Source organism: Cavia porcellus, unplaced genomic scaffold (genome assembly GCF_034190915.1).
Source record: "Cavia porcellus strain 051 isolate PalLab524CR breed Dunkin Hartley unplaced genomic scaffold, mCavPor4.1 scaffold_24, whole genome shotgun sequence".
Classification (NCBI taxonomy): Eukaryota; Metazoa; Chordata; class Mammalia; order Rodentia; family Caviidae; genus Cavia; species Cavia porcellus.
This window is the reverse complement of record NW_026947507.1, coordinates 38,740,502-38,762,857: the sequence shown is the minus strand read 5'-3', so window position 1 is coordinate 38,762,857 and position 22,356 is coordinate 38,740,502. Positions and strand designations below refer to the sequence as shown.

The 22,356-nt window shown below is 46.9% G+C and overlaps 1 long non-coding RNA gene across 3 annotated transcripts in view; it reads left to right on the top strand.

Moving 5' to 3' along the window:
- Window positions 1-242: 242 nt before the first annotated feature.
- LOC106025575 (uncharacterized) overlaps window positions 243-22,356 on the top strand; it is a 49,546-nt gene continuing 27,432 nt past the window's right edge. Inside the window, exons 1-3 of one of the 3 annotated variants that reach the window (XR_001199175.2) lie at window positions 262-892; window positions 2,086-2,211; window positions 2,770-3,449. This is a non-coding gene — a long non-coding RNA (uncharacterized LOC106025575). Of the gene's footprint in view, window positions 893-2,085; window positions 2,212-2,769; window positions 3,450-22,356 lie in introns of those variants that run through there. The other 2 variants (XR_001199176.2, XR_001199174.2) reach the window with 2 other exon arrangements.

Here is a 22,356-nt window from a genome sequence, read left to right as displayed (position 1 = left end):
CGTGAGCTCAGCGCCTCTGTCAGTCTGATGCATGCAGTCAGTGAATAATGCCAGGGTGCTGTCAGGGCGCGCGCCGAGCGCTCTCAGGTCCCCGCCGAAGTCCCCGTGGACTGCAGGGAGGGGCCCCGCGGCATCCCCGCTGGGAGGTCTGCTCCTGAGCCTGCGGGCCTGGACTTCTCGGTCAGCTTGCAAAGCTTGGAAGCGTGCGAGGCTTTCTAGCTCCACCGTCTGGCAGGGGCCTGCAATGACTCCGGGGAGCGAAGGCGCTGGGGTTGGGGGGGGGGGGTGCAGGAAGCCTCTCGCAGCTGCTGCCCTGCGTCCGCCCTTCCCTTGCTCCTTATCCTCCGCGTCCACCCGCTTGAGGTCTGGATGTCTGCTGATTCCTTTGCTGAGCGCACGACTCCCCACGAGGGCTGCATCCCGTCCCTGGCCGGAACCCAGACGGCTTCCTGATTTCCTTCCTGCGTCTCCGGTTATCACGACAAAGGCATGGAGTGGGGCTGGCCCGAACCGCTAGAAGCCCTGCCCGGTGCACGGTCAGGGATCGGTTTATGGCTTTGACATGGCCCACCGACCATCCACGTGATTCCAAGCTGCGTAGTGTTAATTCTTAGAGCTAAAGCCAGGTTTTTGCAAAGTTGTTTTTTATTTGGGGCGGGGGAGGGAGGAATCTTTATTATGCTGTTATCTATCCAGCAATCTGGACCAGTTTAACCATTTCTAGATGAACAGTTTCAGTTTCATTTGCGATGCTGCGCGAACCTCAATACGATGTTTCCAAAACGTCTGCCACAGAAACTGTGTCTCCCCCCTGAGCAGGAGCCCTGTCACTGTGCCTCGCAGCCCTGGTTACCTCTCATCTGCTTTCTGCCCAGGAACTTGGCTATTCCAGGTAGGTCACGTGAGTGGAACCCAACAACGTTTGTCCTCGCTTTCATCAATACCTGCTCAGTGAACTGTGCCCAGGCTGCACGGGTGGTGTCTGAGTCATCTCCTGTGTGGATACATATCAGCCTCAATCCACACAGCCACCTGTGTGTGACACTTTGACATCTTCTGGTGGAACTGTGTTTGAAGTTCACAGACAGAAATAAATACTATTTTGTATATATTACTTTTTAAAAATTATGTACAGGCAGCATAAATGAGCTATTATTTGGTGACAGTAAATGGGGCCTTACAAAATATATTGCAAGCTGGGTGTGGCGATGCATGCCTGTAATACTGACACTAACCAAGTACCCAAGCACTTGGTTAGGCTGGGGGTTAGCACTTGGAGGCTGAGGGAGGAGAATTACCACACGTTTCAGGACAACCTGGGCTACACAGCGACCTCAACACACCAGTCTAAACTACATGGCAACACTCTGTCTCCAAAAAACCAAAAAACGAAAATAAGCCCCCAAAGTATTTATTACCAAACAGGACCAGTGGGGTTGAGAATTAGCCACTGGTCTCCATAGTCACAAATATCCAGCCCCAGGGAGCACACGCCTAGAAGTGCAGCACTGCCGACCCATTAGGAGTGCTGACCAGTCTTTGCAGCCTTCTGCGGCCTGCTGGACTCCCTGTGACCTTGGTCATTGTCTGCCTGGTGTGGTCTGGCCAGGATCACCAGGCATGGACATCTGCGTCCTCAGTGTTGGACATCACTGCTTTGTTATTCTTACCATATGTGAGGGGAGCAGGCGTCACAGATAAATTTAGATCCTGTCCCTCCCAAGCAATCACCTGAAATAGAAGCTATATTTTTAGCATCCAATAAAATGGTGGGTTCCAGCACAAGGCCCAAGCATCCATCAACCAGAATTTGGGGTCACACTATATTTAGTTCCCATTCTTCTTTAGAATGAAGCGCATCTGACTGGGAGCCCTCAGATATCGATTATTTCTCCAGGAAATAAAAAGGCAGGCAATGTAAAGATGTTGTTTCCAGCCAGCTGCCTCTTTATTATTCAGGCTTTCCTAGATCAGTCCTGAAGTCTTTCCAGGGAGTGTATGACGCCATAGCTTCTAAATGAATTCAAGATCGGCTGCTAAGATCTGATATAGATGGTTTGACTTAACCATTTTTTGTCTTTACAGTGGTGTAAAACCTAGGCAACCACTGCGACTCTCACCTTCAGCACAGTGCACAGCACGTCATATGAGATTTTCAACATCCTATTATAACCGTCTTTGCTGTGTGGCTTTGCCCACCTGTAGGCTCAGGTAAGTCTTCTGCACATGTGCAGGGCAGGCTAATTGCTATAGTTGGGATCTTCAGTGTTTCCTAAAGTCTGGTAGATGATAGAACCTTCAGGAGGTGGGGTCTCTAACGTGTGCCCCCAAGCCTCATCTATTCGGAGTGAGACTTCTGGAAGGTAGTTGGATCAAGGGGATGCTGTGCATACTAGGGGATCTGTTCTCTGATGAGTGCACTGTTAGGAGGTGGGACCTGTTGGAGATGGGTCCCTGGAGTGACCCAGAAGGATGTGTTCCTGTCCCCGTGTTCTCTCTCTGGGTTTTTCTGGCTTCGTGGAGTGAACAGTTTCCCTCCAGCATGCCCTTGCACCCTGCTGTTTCTCCCTTGACACCCATAACCCATGGAGTGAACCCTCTGAGACATGAGCCAAGTAAGCTTCTCCTTTAAGCTGAGGGTGTTGGGTATTTAGTCTCGGCAACAGAAAAGTGACTAATAGAGGTCCAAAGAAGGAAGTCAGGAGACTGAGAGTCTGCTCACAGAGTGGGTATTGGAACCTGGCCCCTTCCTTTCTCTTTGCTCCCCAGCTATCGTGAGGTGAACAAGTGTCTTCCACTGTGTGCTCCTGTAATGTCTTTTGCCACCATTGGCCCTAAGCAACAGGACCAATTAAGAACGCCAATCAGAAACTTCTGAAACCATGAGCCAAAACAAACTTTTCCCCTCTTTAAGTTGATTATCTTGGTCTTTTGTCATAGTGATGGAAAGCTAGTAATACACTACAGTAAGCTATGATGTTGGAAATTAGGTTTATTAAATGTGTTTTTGTAAATAATAATAGATCTATCAGGATGTAACCCATTGTAAATTGAAGAGCATACTCCACCCTCTCTTTCCATGTGTATACAATGCGTGGCCTTGCTGTTCAGCTGCTTGTTGCACTGGCAGAGGATGCACTGTTATGGTTTATATCTAGATGTCCTCCAAGAACCTCATGTGCTCATAGGTGGGGCCTTTGGAAGATGATTAGATTATGGGACTCAGAGCTCACCTGCTCTAAGGTGGAGCTGGCTGGAAGAGGCCAGTCACTGAGGTGGGGTGGTAGCCTGGAAGAGCTTATCTTCCTCCCTGGCTCCTGTCTTCATTCTCGGCTTCCTGTCACACCAGGAGCAGCTCTCCCTGCCATGTCCCTCTGCCATGCTGTCCTGTCTAGGAGATGGCTGGTTGTTGACTGAACCGTGAGCCAGAATAAACCTCTCCTCCCTTAGGCTGTGGGTCTTGGGTCTTTTGTTCTGGCAATGAGAAAAGTGACTGAGACATAAACTGTCATGCCTGGACAGTGTATCTCCACACTCCCTGCTGCGCCACCGTTCCCTTGCTCAAGCACTTCCTACCTCTTGCTTGGAGCTGATGTCACATTGATAGGTAAGATCTTAGGCCTCCAGGATTTTAAAAGCTTCCAGAAGAGGCTGATTAGCAAGATAAAAGATGGCACTGAAGTGTGATGAAACTGTGGACACACAGGGACAAACAGCAATCATACCAAAAGGGATGCACACGTGCACACACATGCATGCCCACGCAGACATCCACAGGTCCACATATTCATGCTTTGCTACAAATACTCAGAGTAGACACTCAAAATCCCAGCCTCACTGAACATAAAAGAAGATGGTTGGTGGCAGAGAAGCATCAAGGGAAAAGCATAGCTTGTGAGCAAATTCTAAGATCCCTGTTTTCTGCAGTTTTGAGTTCTTTTTGGGAGATACCACTACCCTCGGATGTTACAGGCAAACGAGGACTTTGGTTCCTCCCTAAAAGCTTGCTGCCAAGCTCCATAAAAGCACACTGGGACTGAATTCTGCAATACACATGAAAGTTAATTGAGGAGGAGCACAGAACAGCCATGTGGTCTATTTAATTTGTGAGTGTGATCTTCCAGCTCTGTTTATTCTTACAGCACCTCCGGCACCTTGATGCGGTCTGATCCGAGATCAGTGGGCTGTTATTTGAGCAGCTGGCTGCAGCCAGAGTGCTAGAGTGTGAAGGCAGATTCACTGCTCATGATCTCCCTCAGGCCCAACAGCTTCAAACCCTGGGTGCCAGTCTGATGCATGTTTGACCAAATGCTCAAACCCAGTTCATGAAAAGCAAGAGGTGTCCACCCATGATGACTAACACATCCATATGTCAGGGACCCAAACAAATAATGGACCGGAAATGAATGGTAACATCATCGTGCTACTATTAAGTCCTCAACTACTAAGTGAATTAAACAAAAAACAGTTGAAGTAGCTGCCTTGGGCATGCAGCTTCTGGTTCTTACTCTGTTTTGTTGTACAATTCTGAGGACTGAACCCAGGGCTTCAAGCATGCTAGGCAAGTTCTCTGTTGCTGAAGTCTTAGAAAATTGTTTAGGCTGTCTTTGAACTTGTACTCCTCCTACCTCAGCCCCTGAGAAGCTGGGATTTCTTAGTTTGTCAACTAAGAAACCCTGGAGGGTGCATATGGCTAGGAACTTCAAGTGTGAACTCACCACCATTAGGATGTGAAGTAAAACCAATTCACATGTTTATCACGCCAGACTGCAAGCTCTTAAAGTAAGTACAGCGGCTCTGGAATCACAAGACAGTCCAGTGAAGGCAGCTGACAATGAACTAACTGAGTGGTCTGCTGTGGTAGATCCCCAGGAAATGAGTTTTTCGCCCTAGAACTGAGAGGGTGGGCTGATGTGTGGTACAGTAATCAAACACTGGTGATTTGGCTTGACATATATTAGTTAGAAACTTTGTATTTAATAATAATAATAGATTGATACAAAGTTGTTGGGCGCAGGCGCTCAACATACCATACCCCACCCGGGACTAAGGACCACGCCAGCTTCCGCAATGCGCTACGTCCCTCCTTAAATTAGCCAACCCGTGCGCGCACCCCGCGCTCACTCTGTACTCTGTGGCAACTCCTGATTGGCCACAGCTGGATATAATAGCCAGAGCCTACATCCCATTCCCGCCCTGCTTCCTTGTGGCAGCCTGTGATTGGTCACGGCCAAATATATAAACCAGAGCCCGCGTAAATAAACTAGCAGTTAACTGTCGTCCACAAGAGCGTCTCCTGTCTCCTGTTTCATTGGAGCTGCGCCGGTCACAAAGTGACAAGGATAGTACCAAGAGGTCTTAGGCATCTTTCTGCTCCAATGATTGCCTCTTTTTAGAGTAATATTATTTTTCACTGTGGCAAAACACATACCATGCAGCAATTTCTCATCCTACTGTTTGAAGTGGAGACCGGAAATGGTAAGTACATTTGCGTAGCTGGACAACTGATCACCAGGATACTTTTCATCTTGCAAAACTGAGACTCTGGACCTATGAAACCACCACCCTAACTTCTCCCAACCCCTGTGGCCACCGTCTACTTCCGTGCACAGGAATTTGATTACATCAGGTGCAGCCTACGAGTGGAGTCTCATGTCTTTCGTCCTCTGTGACTAGCGGTTGTATCTTGTAACAGTAGTATGATATGAGATCCAGGACATTGACAATGTTGCAATATGTGGGTCAAATTCTGTGCCCGTTTGTAATGAAGACACCACCAGACAGAGAACTTGGTCCATCAACACTGCCAGAGGATACTGTGAGAGGGGGCATCTCTTACGTGCTAGAATTAGAATCCTCCATCTTCTGACCTTTGGCAAGCAGTAATCTCTTTTCCTTCTCTTTGAGCACTCCTTCCCTCTTTCCCTGCCTCCTTTCTTCCTTCTCTCCCTCTCTCTCTTTCTCTTTATTCCCTGTCTCTCTCCCTGTCTCTGTGTCTCTGTCTCTGTCTCTCTCCCTCTCTGTGTCTGTTTCTCTCTGTGTGTCTCTGTGTCTGTCTCTCCATCTCTGTCTGTCTGTCTCTGTTGCTCTCTCTGTTCTTTCTATGCTAGAGAATGAGCTCAGGATCATCTCATTGAACCACATCCCCAGATATTTTTTTCTTATTATTTTTAAATAATAAGGCCCAGGCTGGTCTTGAACTTGGCATCCTTCTGCCTCAGCCTCTCAGGGTGCTGGAATTACAGGATGTACCTTCATGTCCAGCCAGGAATCTGCTTTCTGTCTCTGTGCAGGCTATTGTACACATAAATCATAAGGCTGGATATGCCGATTTAAAAAATTCATTTAATTTTTGGGGCTGGGGATTTAGCTCAGCGGTGTAAGCACCTGCCTTGGAAGCAGGCAGTCGTGAGTTCGATCCCTGGTACCGATAAAAAGGAAAAAAAAAATTCATTTAATTTTTTTATTTTAAAGGGAAAAAAACTTCAAAACACAATAATCAGAGGGTAACAATGGTTAACACATTGCATAGTTATCTTTAAATTCGTTACTTGGAGTACAAGATGTCTGCCTTTAATTGTCTGAACAATATTAGCATAAAGCTTTCTTTTCACTGAGCTCAGAGAATTGGTAGTGAACTGTCGTAACTACTGAGTTGTGCCCCCTCTGCCCCTTGAAAGTGCTGAAGTCCAAACCCCTAGAATCTCAGAAGGTGGCTGTGTTTGGACACAGGGGCTTTAAAATGGGAGTTAAACTAAAACGAGGACATCAGACTGTGCTTTCCAGAGAAGGTCTCTTGAGCACACAGCAGGGGTGCACGGGATGGAAGACCCCATGGCACTCAGGGAGAAAACCACCACCTGCAGGTCAGGGAGACAGGCCTCCTGTGCTGCTGTCATGGTTGACATCTAGAACATTCCCTGGCGGTCTCCGGGGTTCAGAGGCAGAGGCAGGGCTTTTAGAAAGTGATTGGATCTTAGGGGTGCTGTGCTCATCAGTGGATTAACACACTGCCAAATCCACAGCTGGATGTGCTGCTAAGGCTGGGATCTGAGTGGAAGAGGTGGTCGCGGGTATGGGCCTGGAAGGGTGCATCCCCTCCCAGCATCCTCCCTGCCGTCTCTGCTTCCTGGCCACCATGATGTCAGCTCTCCTCTGCAGGGCCGCCCGCCATGTTGTTTCTGGGTGTGAACCTGACAACCAGGTCTGAAACTTCTGAAAGCCATGTGATGCACCCAAATGAACCTCTCCTTTTAAAGTGCTGGGTGTCAGGTAGCATCTCAGCAGTGAGGAACATGACTCTGATGCCTGCCAACCCTTGATCTTAGACTCCTAGCCTCCAGAAGGGGAACACTCACATTTCCGGTGTTTAAGCCACTGCTGGGCGTTTTGTTAAGGCAGTGCAGCGGCAGAATCTAAAGGGTTCTGTTGAAGCGCAGCATAATTTTTTTTAAAAAAAGAATGAAAATGTTTACAAAGGATTTTTCACTTTGCGAGGGTAACAGGAATAATATTTTGAAACATTAAACAGACATTTTTTCACACTCCCATAAATCATAGACCCCCCCCCCCCACAGCTTCCTGCCATGAATTCTGGGCTATAAGAAGCAAGCAGAGAGGGGGTGAGAAGGATCTGGAATAAAAAGGCCATTGATGGGATTTGATTTTTCTGAGCTGCCTTTGTTGATTCTATATTGAAATAATAGTTTCAAAATTCATGCTTTGTGGAGAGACAAAATGTTTATTTTCTGAAGTTTAAAAGCTCCTTTTAAACTGTGTTTAGATTGAGTTGTGTCCCCTCTCCCCACTGAATTCCATGTGCCTTTAGGCATGCTAGTGACAGGGGCCATTGACCAGGTAGGCTCCAGGTGGAGAGGATGTGACTGTTTCTGCAGGGAGGTACCAGCTACATAGGAAGAGGAGGGTGAGGCGTAAACACCTGTGTCCTGGCTTCTTCTCCTCCTGAAAGAGGGCAGTGTTGGAATGTCCAGGATTGGGGGAAATTCTAGAGTAGAGGTTTTCTTTCTTACTTTTCTGAGTACAGAATGGGGAAATTTCAAGCTCCCCAGAGTTGCTGCCTCCACCATGGCACCAGCCAGTTGGGAGATTAGGAAGAGCTGAGTGGCAGTGAAGACAGAGAGTGGAGACAGGAGCATCTATTCCTGGGCTCCTGTGTGGCACAGACCTGCTCCTGGCGGAGAAGGTAGAAAGTAGCCAAGATGAGAGTCAACTACGTGGGGGCTGTGGCAGGAAATGGGCAGCCGTGGCAGGGGTGCAGGAGGACACCGTCAAGGTTCAGTGTTGAAAACACCAGTGGTGACAGAGAGAGCCAAGATGGTGGAGTGGGAGAGGTCCAGCCATCAGGACCTGTCCACAGCTGTGCCTGAGCCCTGCTCTGCTTGGCTAAGCTCAGGTAAGCGCTTCCTGAGCTCACTGTGGGGCAGGTGAGGGCAGCAGACCACCCGGAAAAACTTTGGTTACAAAGACACCAATGTCACCCTGTTAAGATGATGCTAAGCTGGGAGAAGGCTGATCTATTTAGGGGGTGAGATGGAACCCCCTTCCTTTCTTACATTTTCTAATGAAGTGGTGGACAGTTACAGAAAACCGAAAAGTAATTTTGGGGGGCAAACTTAGTACGCTGGACCCAATTTTCAAATCACTACATTGTGTCTGTAATTCACTTACTTTTGCCACACATTTCTGAACCTCTTTGTAGGTAAAGAAAATCCAGACAAGGGTGATGATTCCTCAGATTCTTGCTTTAACACTGTTTATGAGGTTTCTGTTGTTGTTTATTATGTTAATGGGCTGACATAGAAGTTAGCAAACTTCCTGGAAAGGATCAGATCACAGCGCTGTAGGCTTGCTGGGCCTTACAGTCTCTGCTGAAGCACTGAGGTAGCTTTCACCACTGAGAGACGGTATCTGAGAAAAACAGTTCAAGGGAAGAAGATTCATTTTGGCTCACAGTTTCAGTCCACGGTCAGCCGGCCATGTTGCTCTGAGGCCATGCAGAGCAGCAGTATCATGTCAGAAGGGTATGGCAGAGAAAATCCATGCACCTTGGGGTAGCCAAGAAGCAGGAAAAGAGAAAGAGCCACAGGATGGGGCCAGGAATGAAATATGGTCCTCAGGGTCATGGCCCATCCCATGACTTGCTCCTTTCAACTAGTCCCTCCCGCCCCCCTCAGTTTCTATACCTCCCAATAAGGCCATCAAATTATCTCATGGATTTATCCATTGGTGAGATTTGAACCCTTATGATCCAGAACCTTCTCAAAGTCCCAGTTCCCACATATGGGAGACTTTGGGAGGACATTTTCCATTCTAAACCGTCAAATACTCCATTTCGACCTCACATTGCAAAAGCAGTCTTAGACAATATGTAAAAACATGGGCATGGCTGTATTTCAATAAAACTTTATTTAGACACTCAGATTCGAATTTTATACAATTTATGCATGTCACAAAATCTTCTTTTGATCTATCCAGCTGCCTTCAGCCATTTAAAATGTGAAAACTATTTTAAAGTGGTTGAGGGCTGGGGATTTAGCTCAGCGGCATAAGCAATGCCTGCCTTGCAAGCAGGTAGTCGTGAGTTCCATCCCTGGTACTGATAAAAATAAATAAATAAATAAATAAATAAATAAATAAATAAATAAAGTTACAGGTTGAACAGAGTAGTTAGTGGACTGCATTTGGCATATAAGCTATAGTTTGCAAACATTTATATAAGCTGATGCACTTTTCTATGCTCTTAGCTTCTCAAAAACAAGATAGAAGATAAAATTTGGCAGAGGAAAGGGGACCAAAAGAAATCTATTGCCAGTTTTGGTGTGAACCGGAATGTTTGATTAAAAATTAAATCAGATGGTATTGAAGTAGTCCAATTCCCTTTTTAAAAAATTTGTTTCTGCAAATGGCGATGTTAGAAAATTCGATTTTGATGAGGAGATAATGAGATCTTTGCAATTATCACTGACACAGCGTGCCTGTGATAACTAGCAACCTTTACCAGCAGCTAGGCCTCGGGGGACTTGCAGTGTTAGAGGACTGATAGATTTCCTTAATGCTTTCAGCTAAAGTATGCTGCTTTTTGTAACATGAGAAGCGCATTTGTGCACATGTGCTTGTGCATGCATTTTAGCGTGGTTTTTTGTGCACATGTTGGGGAGTATTCCTGGGGTGGTGTGAGGGCTCTTTCCCCTCCCTACCTGCAGGAACTCACCTTTGCTTTGTATCCGTCTTTGTCGTGCAACCCTGAGGGCACCAGGATGCGGCACTGAGTTGAGCCCTGAGGCTTCCCTAGCAGAAGTAAAGTTGGCTGCAGTGATGTGTCCTTAGAGACCAGGTGGGCAGTTCTTTGACTTTGACAGAGATCAAAATTGGGGCTCTGTCTGCAGTGATGGCAGCGGAAGGATGAAGGGGAAGAAGGGTTCTGGAAGGGGTGGAAAATGCCACCTGCTGGGAAGATTTGTCACAGCTCCCATCTGCTCTTCCAAATGCAGCCTTCCCTGAATGTCCGCATCCAATTCTCCCTTTGGAGGTTCTGAGTATCAGTCATTCAGAGCAGAGCAGGCTGGTCGTTTAAAGTGGGGAGAGTAAGAGTGCTTTCCTGGTTACCCCAAACCTCACCTAATTTTGTTCTGAAAATTTACAAACACAATGATGCTTGTCAGCACCTATGTAAAACCCACCAAGAATTTCTGAATAAAATAAAGCCGCTTCAAGCCTCAATTATAAAACAGCTAATGAACTCATTAGTAGGCCATTTTGTAGGAAGTAGACAACATTACCGAGCCATATCAGTTACAAATTAGATTTTCTCTTGACACCATGGAGTGAGCATGCATTCAGGAGAACGTGTCAGCAATCAAAGGATACATTAAAAGTGTCAGTGATCCCACCACGCTAGGTGCACAGGGGCTTGTCATGAGGAAAGAAAGCAGGGCTGATCCCTAGGACAGGGGCAAGATTTCAGCATCTGCACCCTCTGACCTGGGCTCTGGGCCCCTGGTCAGGCATGCATCTCCCTGAAACCAACTCCAGATTAGGATGATGAACTTGGGTAGAAGGCTGTAGCTGAGGGATTTCCTAATACCGAATGTGGATGGAGGTGGACACCCCGGTCACAGTGGCACTTGCTGACGCTGGGCCTCTTGTGTGGGGGGCAGTGTACCTCACGGCATGGGGGAAGCAGAGTAGGGTCCTGGCTGTCCATGGACAGGCTGGGCAGAAATGAGACAGCAAGGCGGGAAACCAGGGCTGAGCCAGGTCTGCACAGCTGTCTGCTGTTCCCAAGTAAGCTGCCCCCCATGCCACCAGGTTCCACCAGCAGAGTTTCTGCAGCTCAGCACCCTGCAGGAGGAGGACGGATTCCCCTGTTTCCCGTCTCCATTAACACAGGACCCAGCGGAGCAAAGCAGAGGCACAGTAGTGAGAACTCAGATGCTAACCGAGGGCTGTGGTATAGAGACAAGGCCGACAGCTAGTACCCAACCGGGAGTTGCTGACAGTGTAACGGCTGAGGTTTTGTTTTGTTTTTGGTGACACCGGGGATGAACTCATGACTCCATGCTTGTCAGGCAGGCATTTATGCTGCTAAGCTAAATCCCTTGCCCAAGCAGGTGAGCTTTTATAAATTGGACCAAATTCCCAACCAAGAAAAACCACCAATTGCAAGAGCCTCTTAAATTGGGTTCCCCACAGCAGCCAGGATTTTGAAAATTCAGACCAGAGCGTTCATCCATGCAAGGCCATCAATGGTGCCCACTGCGTGGCCTACCTGGCACCCTGCGATCTCCTTCTCATCAGTACTTTCTTATTGGTACCGGGGATCGAACTCATGACTGCCTGCTTATAAAGGCAGGCGCTTATGCCGCTGAGCTAAGTCCCCAGCCCACTCATCAGTACTTTCAACTCATATTTGGCCCCCCCATCTTTTTACTAGCCCCAGCCACCCCGGCCTTATTTTGGTCCCTTGAATATGCCAAGGCTCCTTCTCACCCCAGAACTTTTCATGAGTCATTCTCTTGGACTGCATCACAGTTATCAGTTGCTTCATAACAGATTACCACATAACTTAGCAATGGAGCATCACCATCATTTAATCATTTATCATGGTGATTTTGAGGGTCAGGAATCTGGGTGGGGCTCATTTGGGCCATTCTTTTCTTTCACTGGCACTGATGTGGGTCACACACTGGTATTCAGTTGGTGGCTCATGTGAAGGGCCTATGATGGCTTCACTCACATACCTTCACTGCACATTAGGGCTATGAGGAAGGCTCTGGAATATTCAGGAAGGTTCTGGAAGGTTGGTTCCTGGTAAGCCTCCACCTTCTCCAGGCACTCTCAGGGATCTGTGTGAGGTTTCTCCAGCAAAGGAGTCAGACTTCCCACTTCAGGGACTCCAAAGGGAGAGACAGGAAGTGGCATTTCTTATACCCCCAAAGTGACCCTACATCAATCTTGCTGCATTTTGTTGATTGAGACAGTCATGGCACCCAGCAGCTTCCAGGGAGGGGCAGAGTGGTACCCTCTGTAGTTTGCCAAGTGCTGCAGTGTTTTTCTGTCTTGTGGCCATGCACTGGCTGTTATGACTCAGGTTTCAGCTCCCAAGGCTGCTGTATTTACACCACCCGCCACGCCGTCTTGCTGACCGTGGCCTAGCGCTCACCCTGTCTTCATAGGTCTCTTCACTAACTGACTTGGTTATTTGTCTCTCCCAGTCCCCAAATCTAAGTAAGCAGACATTGTCTCATTCATTGTTTTTCCCATGGTCCTCAAACAGTCTGTCCTCAAAAATGTGTCAAATGAGTGAGTGCGTACATGAATGAATGGATACAGAGGGGACGGATGCCTGGAAACTTTCGATGAAGGTTCCCGAAGCTCTGGTGCTCAGACTAGAGTTCCTTTCCCCCGGCTGTCCCTGGTGAGGGCAGAGCCTTCAGCTGTCATGGCGTGTGGGGTGCACTAAGGGCCAGGGCAAGGCCCTACCCATTGAGACTTGGAGTTGGCAGGAGCTGAGGCCACAGAACAGGCAGGGGAGCACTTCCCTGCGTCCTGTGCCACCAGTGCCACTTCAAACTGCCAGGCAGAAGGTGAGAGTCACTTGGATGCTGAACATTGCTAATGTCTGGGCACAAAGGGAAAAATGATTCAACACTGACTGCCTAAGAATTAGGCGGACATGTTAAAATGTCAGAGACTCCTCAGCCAGAAGTCAACCCCAAGCCATGCACCAATTTGCCTGGGAACTGATGCTGTCCTTGCTGCTAAGCACAGGGTCCCAGCACTGGGACCCTGGACCCTAGGGAGACTTCCTGGCCCTCCGAGGTTCTCTGCATGGCCACCTCTTTTCAGTCAATGGGCTCCTGTGATTGGCGCCACGGCCATACCCTCCCTGTAAGGAAGTACCTGGCCTGTTCCTCCAGATCTTTGCTTCTTTTCAGGGTGCAGAAGGTCAGAGTCCCTACAGGGAAAGGGTTGAGACTTCCTGCAGTCACATAAGCAGCAACTGGCAGAGACAGTGTGAGAAGCAATGGTCCTCCTGAGACTTCCTTAAGGGAGACGCCTCTGGATCAGATTCCCGAACTTCTGGATTTGGTGGATAGAGTAAAGCCAGTGATGGCCTCTGAAAATGGCAGGGAAATTTCTTCCTTGGGCACTGACCCCTTGAGGAAGACTTGACAAACCCTGGGAGACAAGTGAGCCATGAAAAAAGCTCACAGTGAACCTGAAAAAGGATGCTTGCACGGACATTTACGGACAGTGCTACTCACTCCAGCTGTCCGTGGAGTGCTAAGAGGTCCAGGCGTGTATTATCTGACCAGTCTGTCTGGTCATCTAGCCTGCGTACTGAAATCACTTGGCAAGCTTTGAAATACACTGATATATGGATCTTCTATTGATCAGCTTCAACTGAGAATAGTGACTGAAAAGAGGATGGGTTTGTTTTGGTTCGTGGTTTCAGAGGTCTCAGTGCCTGGTCAGGTGACCATTGACCTTAGGTCTGTGGCAAGGCAGAAACATCGTGGTAGAAAAGTGTAATGGAGAAAGTTCATCTCATGATAGCCAGGAAGCAGAGGAAGTGTAGAGAAGCCAGAGAGGAAGGGGCTGGGGTCTAGATGTACCCTTCAAAGGCACACCCTCAGTGACCAACTTCCTCCCCTGAACCTGGCCTCCTATTTCCAGTAGTTCTCAATAACATAATCAAAACATGCTGTCATCACTGTATGGACCCACCAGTGAAGTTAGAATCCTCGTCACATAATCACTTCCCCAAAGCCTGTCTACAACCAAGACTTCCACTCAGTAAGCCTTTGAGTCGCAATCAACAGATCTGGTCTCCAGAAATCCAGATTTAATGAGGCTGAAATGTGGAGCTGGGGTGAGGTGCAATTCATATCCATGCAACTGACCACTTTAAAGGGGGCAGTCCAGTGTCCTGTAGTCCATTCACAGTGCTGTATGACTCTCACTTCTAGTTAGTCCCGAGGTTGTGGGATGGGTCACTGTGTCCATGAACAAGTGGGTTCATGATCCAGGCCTCCTCCATGGCATCCCAGAGGAAAGGCTGGCTGGAAGACAGTGAGTCCACACTCTGCACCCCTCCATTACCCAATGATGGGGTTGGATGGAAGAGTGTGGGACCGACGGGATCCCCAAGACCGAGGACAGCACACCTCTAGAGGGTGAAGTAATTGGTGAGGTCAGTAATGTGGAAGCATTTGAAGCAGCAGTGAGGGGCCAGCAGTCAGACACTGGAGACCTCCACCGACAGAAGATCAGTCTCAGCCTTCACATCCAGAGGCCAAGATCGGCTCCATCCCCAGCACATCTCTGGGATGCAACATGGACTTTATCACAGAACTGTAAACACCAGAAGAAGGTAGGTGCTTGGGAGAGCTGTGAAGAACCAACCACATCCAGAGGACATCCCCAAGGAATGGACATCTCCTTTCCTCCTTGAGAGTGGCCTCAATGCTAGTGGTAGAGCTATGCATCATGGGAGGTTGGCAGGCATCAACACAGAAGCCAAAATAAAAGAAAAAAGAGAAGGTGGAGAACGGTAAGACAGAGGTGGGGTGCGGCCCCAGCCCCCCAGCCCACCCAGGACAGGCCTGGGATTCAATGAGGTGGAAGAAGTTGGAAGCCAAACACCAGAAGTTTCTGAAATGATAGCAACAGAAGTGAGAAAACAAGTGGAAAAGGCTATGGAGAAAATGGTCTCCCAGGTACAAAGAGAAATGATGCTTAGCATCAAAGATATTAGAGCAGACACAAATAAAAGAATAGATGGGAGAGAAATGGAATCCATGAAACAGATCCAAACAGAGATCCAGGAGATTAAAAGCGCCATTGAAAGTATGTGCAACAGACTGAATGAAGGAAAGGACAGAGTTTCCAATCCTGAGGACAGAATTGCAGCTAGAGACCACATCATTTTATAATCTCAGAAGCAGTGTCCCAGTTTCTCCACCCTGCTCAACAGCTGTTATTTTCCTATGATAATTATTTTAAATTGTGGCTTCCTCGTGGGTGGGAAATGGTGCCTCATGGCCTCCATGAGCATCTTGTCACCTGCTTGTTGACCAGCTGGGTGTCTTCTTGGGAGAAATGTGTGCTCACATCCTTGGTCCATTCTGTAATTGGTGGCTTTTCTTTTAAGAGTTCTTCGTGTTTGCTGAGTACCAGACCTTATCAGGTGTAATATTTGCAAAAATTTTCTTCCATTCTGTAAATGGTCTTTTCACTTTCTTCATAATAACTTTTGATGCACAAAAGTCTTATTTGTGATAAAGGTCAATTTATATATTTTTCTTTTGTCAACAGTGCTTTTGCCTCTTATCTAAGAATCCACTGCCAAATCATGATTTTTTACCCCTATATTTTTCTAAGACTACTTTGTGGGGGTACTAAAGATAGAGCCCAGGTCTTCGTTTTAATCTACATCCCTGCCACTTTTATTTTTTATTTTGAGACAGGGTCTCACTAAGTTGCTAAGTTCCCCGTGCAGTGTCTAACGATCTTTCTGCCCCAACTGTCCAGAATGCTGGCATTGCAGGCACCTGCCCCCACACTTGGCTTTTTTTAAGACTTTTATCTTTTTGCTCTCACTTGTAGGTCTTTGATCCATTCTGAGTTCATTTTTGTGTACGGCAGGACTTAGGCACTGGGCCTGGGGAACTTCTGCAATGATTTTGGTGGCAGTCGGGCTTGGGAGTCTGTGCTTTAATCAGCTGGGGAGGAAGAGCCGCAGGAGTCAGGAGCTGTGTTCCTTTGCAGCCTGTGCTCGGGAGACTCCTCCTAAGAGGGTGCTGGGGGTCTGCCTGGGAGGGAGCAGAGTGAGCTTGGTGCCTCTTAGTGGGAGGAGAAACTCAAACCCGTGTGTTCCGACCTCGGCTCTCTCAGTTGGTGAGTGATGTCAGGCTGGTAGCAAGACTCCCCACGCCCATTCCCCAGCGTGACATTGGCCCTGGGGCTGTGTCTCTTGCATGCAGGTTTATCTGTCATCCCTGTGCTCACACATTGAGTTGTTTCTGTTATTGAGTGTGCTGACAGCGGAGGCAATTACAGGCGACTCACGTGGGGATAACTGGCCGTCCAGACATGAACATGCATTCCAACATGAGTCACCCCATCCTTTCAGGACTCGGAAGAGCAGGGGTATCTCCCCGTGCCCTGAATCATCTCTCCAAGCCTAGAAAGACAGCACGTGTTCCACATCTCTTAGTGGGATGAAAAATGCGCTTACTAAAATGTGAACTTTAGGACCTTAATCCAAACCAGTGCAACTCTGAGTCCCTGGATTTAGAAAGCAAGAATTTGGATTTTAAAACACTCACCCATCTTTAAAAACATGACCCTTATGACCACCACCTGAGAACCACTGAGGCCCATTGCTGAATCTCCGACGTTCACCATCTCCATATTGGATCTGTAAGATGTGCAAGCCCAGCCCCAGCATGGTGGACGCTCTGACATATGCTGGGAATCATTTCCTTCAGCCAAGAAGTATGATTAATTTCTTTTTTTTTTTTGTCTTTTTCATTTTTTTATCAGTACCAGGGATCAAACTCACAACTGCCTGCTTGCAAGGTAGGCACTTATGCCGCTGAGCTAAATCCCCAGCCCCAGTATGATTAATTTCTAACTTGTAAACTTGTGCATCTGCCTAAGAGCAGGAACTATGAAGTGGAATTTTATAATATCCTAAAAATATATATATCATGGTCTATCTGAAAGTGCACTCTTAGGTTTATTCCCAAAAGACACCAGAGGAGCCCTGTGCTGTAGGGCTGTACCCCCTACACCCCATCAGAAATGTTCCCCTAGGCAGAAAATCAGGGCAACTTGAGAGTTCACCTTGCATGCTTCCTTCTCTCCACGACCTTCTCATCTGTCCTTTGTCCAACAATTGAGAACAGCTGTTTCACACAGTGTGTCCAGTTTCGTGGTTGTGAATTTTAGAAAACCAGCGCCAGCCACTCTATGTCTGTCTCTCTCCATGTCAGTGCTGAGCGCCGCCCCCCCGGCCAATTCCATCTCCCCCATCCCTCCTCTTGCCACTCCTTTGGGCCTTTTATTTCTTTTTAAAAATGTTGCCAATACGCATTTGTGATGGGCTGAACATGTTGTCCATCGAGGGGAGTTGGTACAGATGCGCGCTGCTTATCTGCTGAAGCAACCGTGTTATCTGCCAGATTCTTTTCCTGGCCTAGATGTCACGGTGCTGGGTGCAAGTCTGTCAAACAGCTTCCTCTTCCCTTGTGATATTAGATTCTGTTGTATTTGATAACTGTGTCCATCAACACACCAAGGCTGCGTCTTTATTTCCTGTGGAAAGTTGATATCAGAAGAGGTGTACAAGTTTGATACCCTAATTATCAAAACTGGCAACATAGAATAAGATTTCTTACTAGGGGATTTAAATGGACAGAACCATGTAAAAATGCTTTCGATTGCGTTAAAACAGAAGCTAGGAGAAAGCGTTTGTTTCTGTTACCTGCCACAGCACGGCCTAAACTCTTCCTTTGCCAGCGGCGTCTGCATGCTCGGTCTCTGAACCCAGGACGGTGACTCTGTCCCTGGGGAGAGAATGAAGAACTTCACCCCAAACTGCCTCCTCTGTGAATACCACAGGGTGGCGGCTCCAGGGTGAGGACGCATCTTGAGATTGTTAAACACCTGCCTTAACCGTTAGTTGAGGTGACTGTGTAATAGTCTTAACCGACTGACTAGAGTTTACTAAACTCTTCCACCAGGATGGCCTGCATCTTCTACATCGGTGCACTTCGCTGGGGTGGGCTCTGCAGAAGAGAGCGGGGCAGCGTCTGCTCCCACTGGCCCCTGCATTACAGGATGGAGGTGTGTGGAGGGCACGGCTGATTTTGTCTGTGTATCTATTTTATCCATGATTCATTTTGATCCATTGATTAAGGCCACTCATTCTTTGCCATTATTGTTGTAAATACCTTTCCCAGTTTGCTACTTGCCTTTTAGGTTTTTGAAAAGTCAAAACATAGGAGATAGGTTATCTCCTATGTCATCTTCATGTAGATCTGTGATCCATTTTGAATTAATTTTTCTGAAGGGAGTAAGGTCTATATAGAAGTTCATTTTTTTTTTTTTTTGCATATAGATATGCAGTTGTTCTGGCCTGATTTTTTGAAAAGATTATCTTGGCTCCACTATACTGCCCTTTTCTAAAAATCAAGTGACTATGTTCATGTGAATCTGTTTCTGAGCTCACTGTTATGTTCCACTGATTTGTTTATTGTTTTTATCAATATCACATGGTCCTCATCACAGTCATTTCTTATTCAGTCTTGAAGTTGGGTAGTGTTAGTTTTCCAACTTTGTTTTTAATCCTTTCATAGGGAGTTGGTTCAGTATTGAGCTGAGTTTTGAATTAATTTGTTGCTATCTACAAAAGAAGAGCTCTTGGCATGGTATCACAGTGGAGCTACAGATTTAAGTTTGGAAGAGCTGGCATTTTTACAAGACGGCACCTTCTTAGCCATGTATCTCCATGTATTTAGCTCTTTGGATTTTTTCATCAGTTTTGTAGTTTACCTCATATAGGTCTTGCATGTATTTGGTTATATTTATTCCTAAATATTTGATTTCAAAGAGTGCTAATACAAATGGAATTGAATATTTAATTTCAAATTCTGATTGTTCACTGCTGGCTTAAGGAAAATGACTGACTTTTTTAGACATAAAAACTATGTTTTCTGCAAACCTGCTATATCATTTACTAGTTCCAGGCGTTATAATTGTTAATTCCTTCAGGTTTTCTATGTAGACAATCACATGATATGTGAACAGTTTTATTTTTTCCTGATTTACATGTCTCTTCTTTTCTTGTCTTAGTGCATTGGACAGGATTTCTAGTATGATCTGAGAAGTAGTGGGGAGAAAGGGATCCTTGCTTTTTATTGTTTTTTTTTTAATTTTAAGGGAATAAAACAAACAATAAAATGGAACAAACAAAACAATGAGAACAATACTGAATTTCAAAAACAAGATAAGGAAATCCTCCATAGTTGCTACATTGCATGTTGTTATCCTCCAAATAGATGCTCAGACTCCTGGCTTTAGGCCAAATGTTGTTTTTTTTTTTACTTTAGTAGCTGTCACCTCAGCCTGTATTCCTCCAAATCAGCTTTCTGGAGGTGGGAGGCTCTTCTTGTCTGCCAGCCCGCAGGCCAGCTGGCTCACCAGAGGGATTGGCTTCTTGGTTCTCCTCCTGGCCTGCGCGGCCGCCTTTGGCTCACAGTAGGGAGTTGATTTCTTGGTTCTTCTGGCTCATGACTGCTCCTGGCTCACAGGTGAGGGTTGGCTTTTTGGTTCTTCTCCTGGCTTGTGACTGCCCAGGGATCCTCACTTTGAGCCTGATTTTAGTGGGAAAACCTCTAGTTTTTCACAAATAAGTATGATGTTGACTGTAGGGTTTTTCTGTTGGTGGTCTTTACCAAGCTGAAGAAATCTCTTTCCGTTCCTAGTTTGCACCTCCCTTCCCCTTTTCTTCCTTTCTTCTTCTTCTTCTTCTTCTTCTTCTTCTTCTTCTTCTTCTTCTTCTTCTTCTTCTTCTTCTTCTTTTTTGTCTTTTTCCTTTTTATCAGTACCGGGGATTGAACTCAAGACTGCCTGCTTGCAAGGCAGGTGCTTATGCCGCTGAGCTAAATTCCCAGCCCCCCCTTTCTTCTTTTTAATTCTCCCAGAAGTGGTTCTTATGATATGAAAGCTTTAACGTGAATTTTTTTTTCTGTTAACCAAACACCTTAGTGACTTTTATCAAATGATTGAAATTGTCAAAAGATGAACAGCTTTTCCAGAGGGCAGATTCTGGGTTTGCAGCCTAGAGTACTTGACAACTGACTACTTCGGGTTAAGCAGTATGCAGAGACTCAAAAGACCTGTCAGAAAAGTGTCTATTAGAAAAAAGTGAACCCATGATAAAACCTAGCAACTATTTTATTTATTTTTGAGTAGGATTTTTTATTAGAATTTTATCAATTCAATATTGAGCCAACATTTCCTGAGTGCTTACTGGGCTTCAGGTTCTACCCAAGGACCTGGATGCTTCATGGCTCAGGGAAAAATAAAATCTAACAACTAGCTTTAAAAAAATTTTTTTTGAAGCATGAGGTCAGTAGAGGAAAAGTAGCAAAGTGAGAAAATATTACGAGATGTTAGGATGTCATTGGTTATGTCTATTTTTGCACACTCAGCACCTGGCCCAGTACCCAGCAGTTGTGAGCCCTGCAGCCATTTAGTGATGATGAACTGAAACAATTCCTGGACGATAAACCATAGCATTTCTTTCTCTAGCAGCAGGCTTTTGAAACAGGTGTCCCTAGGTGGCCTAGGCCAGCCTTGAACCCGAATGCAGCCAGGCTGGCCATCAGCCCTGCCACAGCCTTCTGAGTACTGGGTTTACAGGCATGCAGCATGCCTGGTAAGGGATGAGGCCTTTGAACTCTTTTAGGATTTAGGAAATATATATATATATATATATATATATAAATGTGAACCAAAATGTATATCTGAGCACATTTATAGAGAGAAGAATATATATTTATATATATTTTATAGGAGAAAAGGTCTTGTTATATAGTTTAGGCTGGTCCTGAACTCACTATGTAGCCCAGGCTGGCCTCCAACTTGCGGTGGTCCTCCTGCCTCAGCCTCCTCAGGGCTGGGATCCCAGACATGTACCACCAGGCCTGGGTAGGATTAATTAATTTAAAAATTAAAGTTTTAGAAAGTTTTATAACAATTAAAAATCCTGATTAAAAATCATAGTCCCAGCTGAGTGTGGTGGTGCATGCTTGCAATCCCAACACTCTGGGAGGCAGAGGCCAGAGGATGGTGAGTTGGAGCCCAGCCTGGGCAGTGGAATAATTTAGGGAGACCTTGTCTCAAATAAAAAAACTACAAAGGGCTGGGGCTGCAGCTCAGCACAAAGGTCCTGGGTTCAAACCTCAGTGGCCCACAGACAAATTTCATTGCCTTATTCACACTCCTATGAGTAGAATTGTGCAAAATATTATTCTAGTTTGTTAATACTCGTTAAACCATATTTCAGGCAGACAAGTGGTGTATTTTTCACACCGAGAAATGTCATTTGTTGTTTTGCAAATTTCCCAGTCTTCCCAGAGGTCCTCGGGTGCTGGACTCCCCCAGCTTGACTGGCCCTCAGTCCTCAGGGTGCCGTGGGGCAGGAGCGCCCTGCAGCGAGCTCCTGGGTCCCCTCCTCGGTGGGTCCCCTCAGGGACCCAGGCTCAGCCGCACCCGATCTCACCTGCCGAGGCTCGGGCTTGGGGTTGGTGTCCAGGGTTGTTGGGCGGTGCTGGCGCCGAGGGTGCGGGGAGTATCCACTAGATGGCGCCCCAGTCCAGGCAAAGCGTCCCGGTCCTGGCAGAGGCAGATTTTGGCGCGGATGCCAAAACCCCGGAGGCAAATTGACACGAGGACGCTAAAACTCACAGTCCGCTGGAATAATTTCCTTCCCTCTGTCGCGCCTTGCTTAGCCACCCCCTAAACAGGCACCACGCGAGAGAGGACCCCTGCACGGAATTGCGCCCTAAAAGGTGTCAACCCCAGTCACCACAGAGTCCCCCCCCCCCCCCCCGTCTCTTCCCCACTTCCTGTTAAGTCAACTTTTGGGGGGGCTGACATTAGATCTGCAGAAACGTCCCGCAGACACGCACCTCGGTCCCCTCGTCCTCGGCTTCTGTTCTCTTGGGACATTTGTGCAAACAAGAGAAGTTGGCCTGACGTGAGCCCCCCACCCCATCCCCTTCCAGACAGGAGCTGCTCTGGTGATTTCTAGTATCTCAA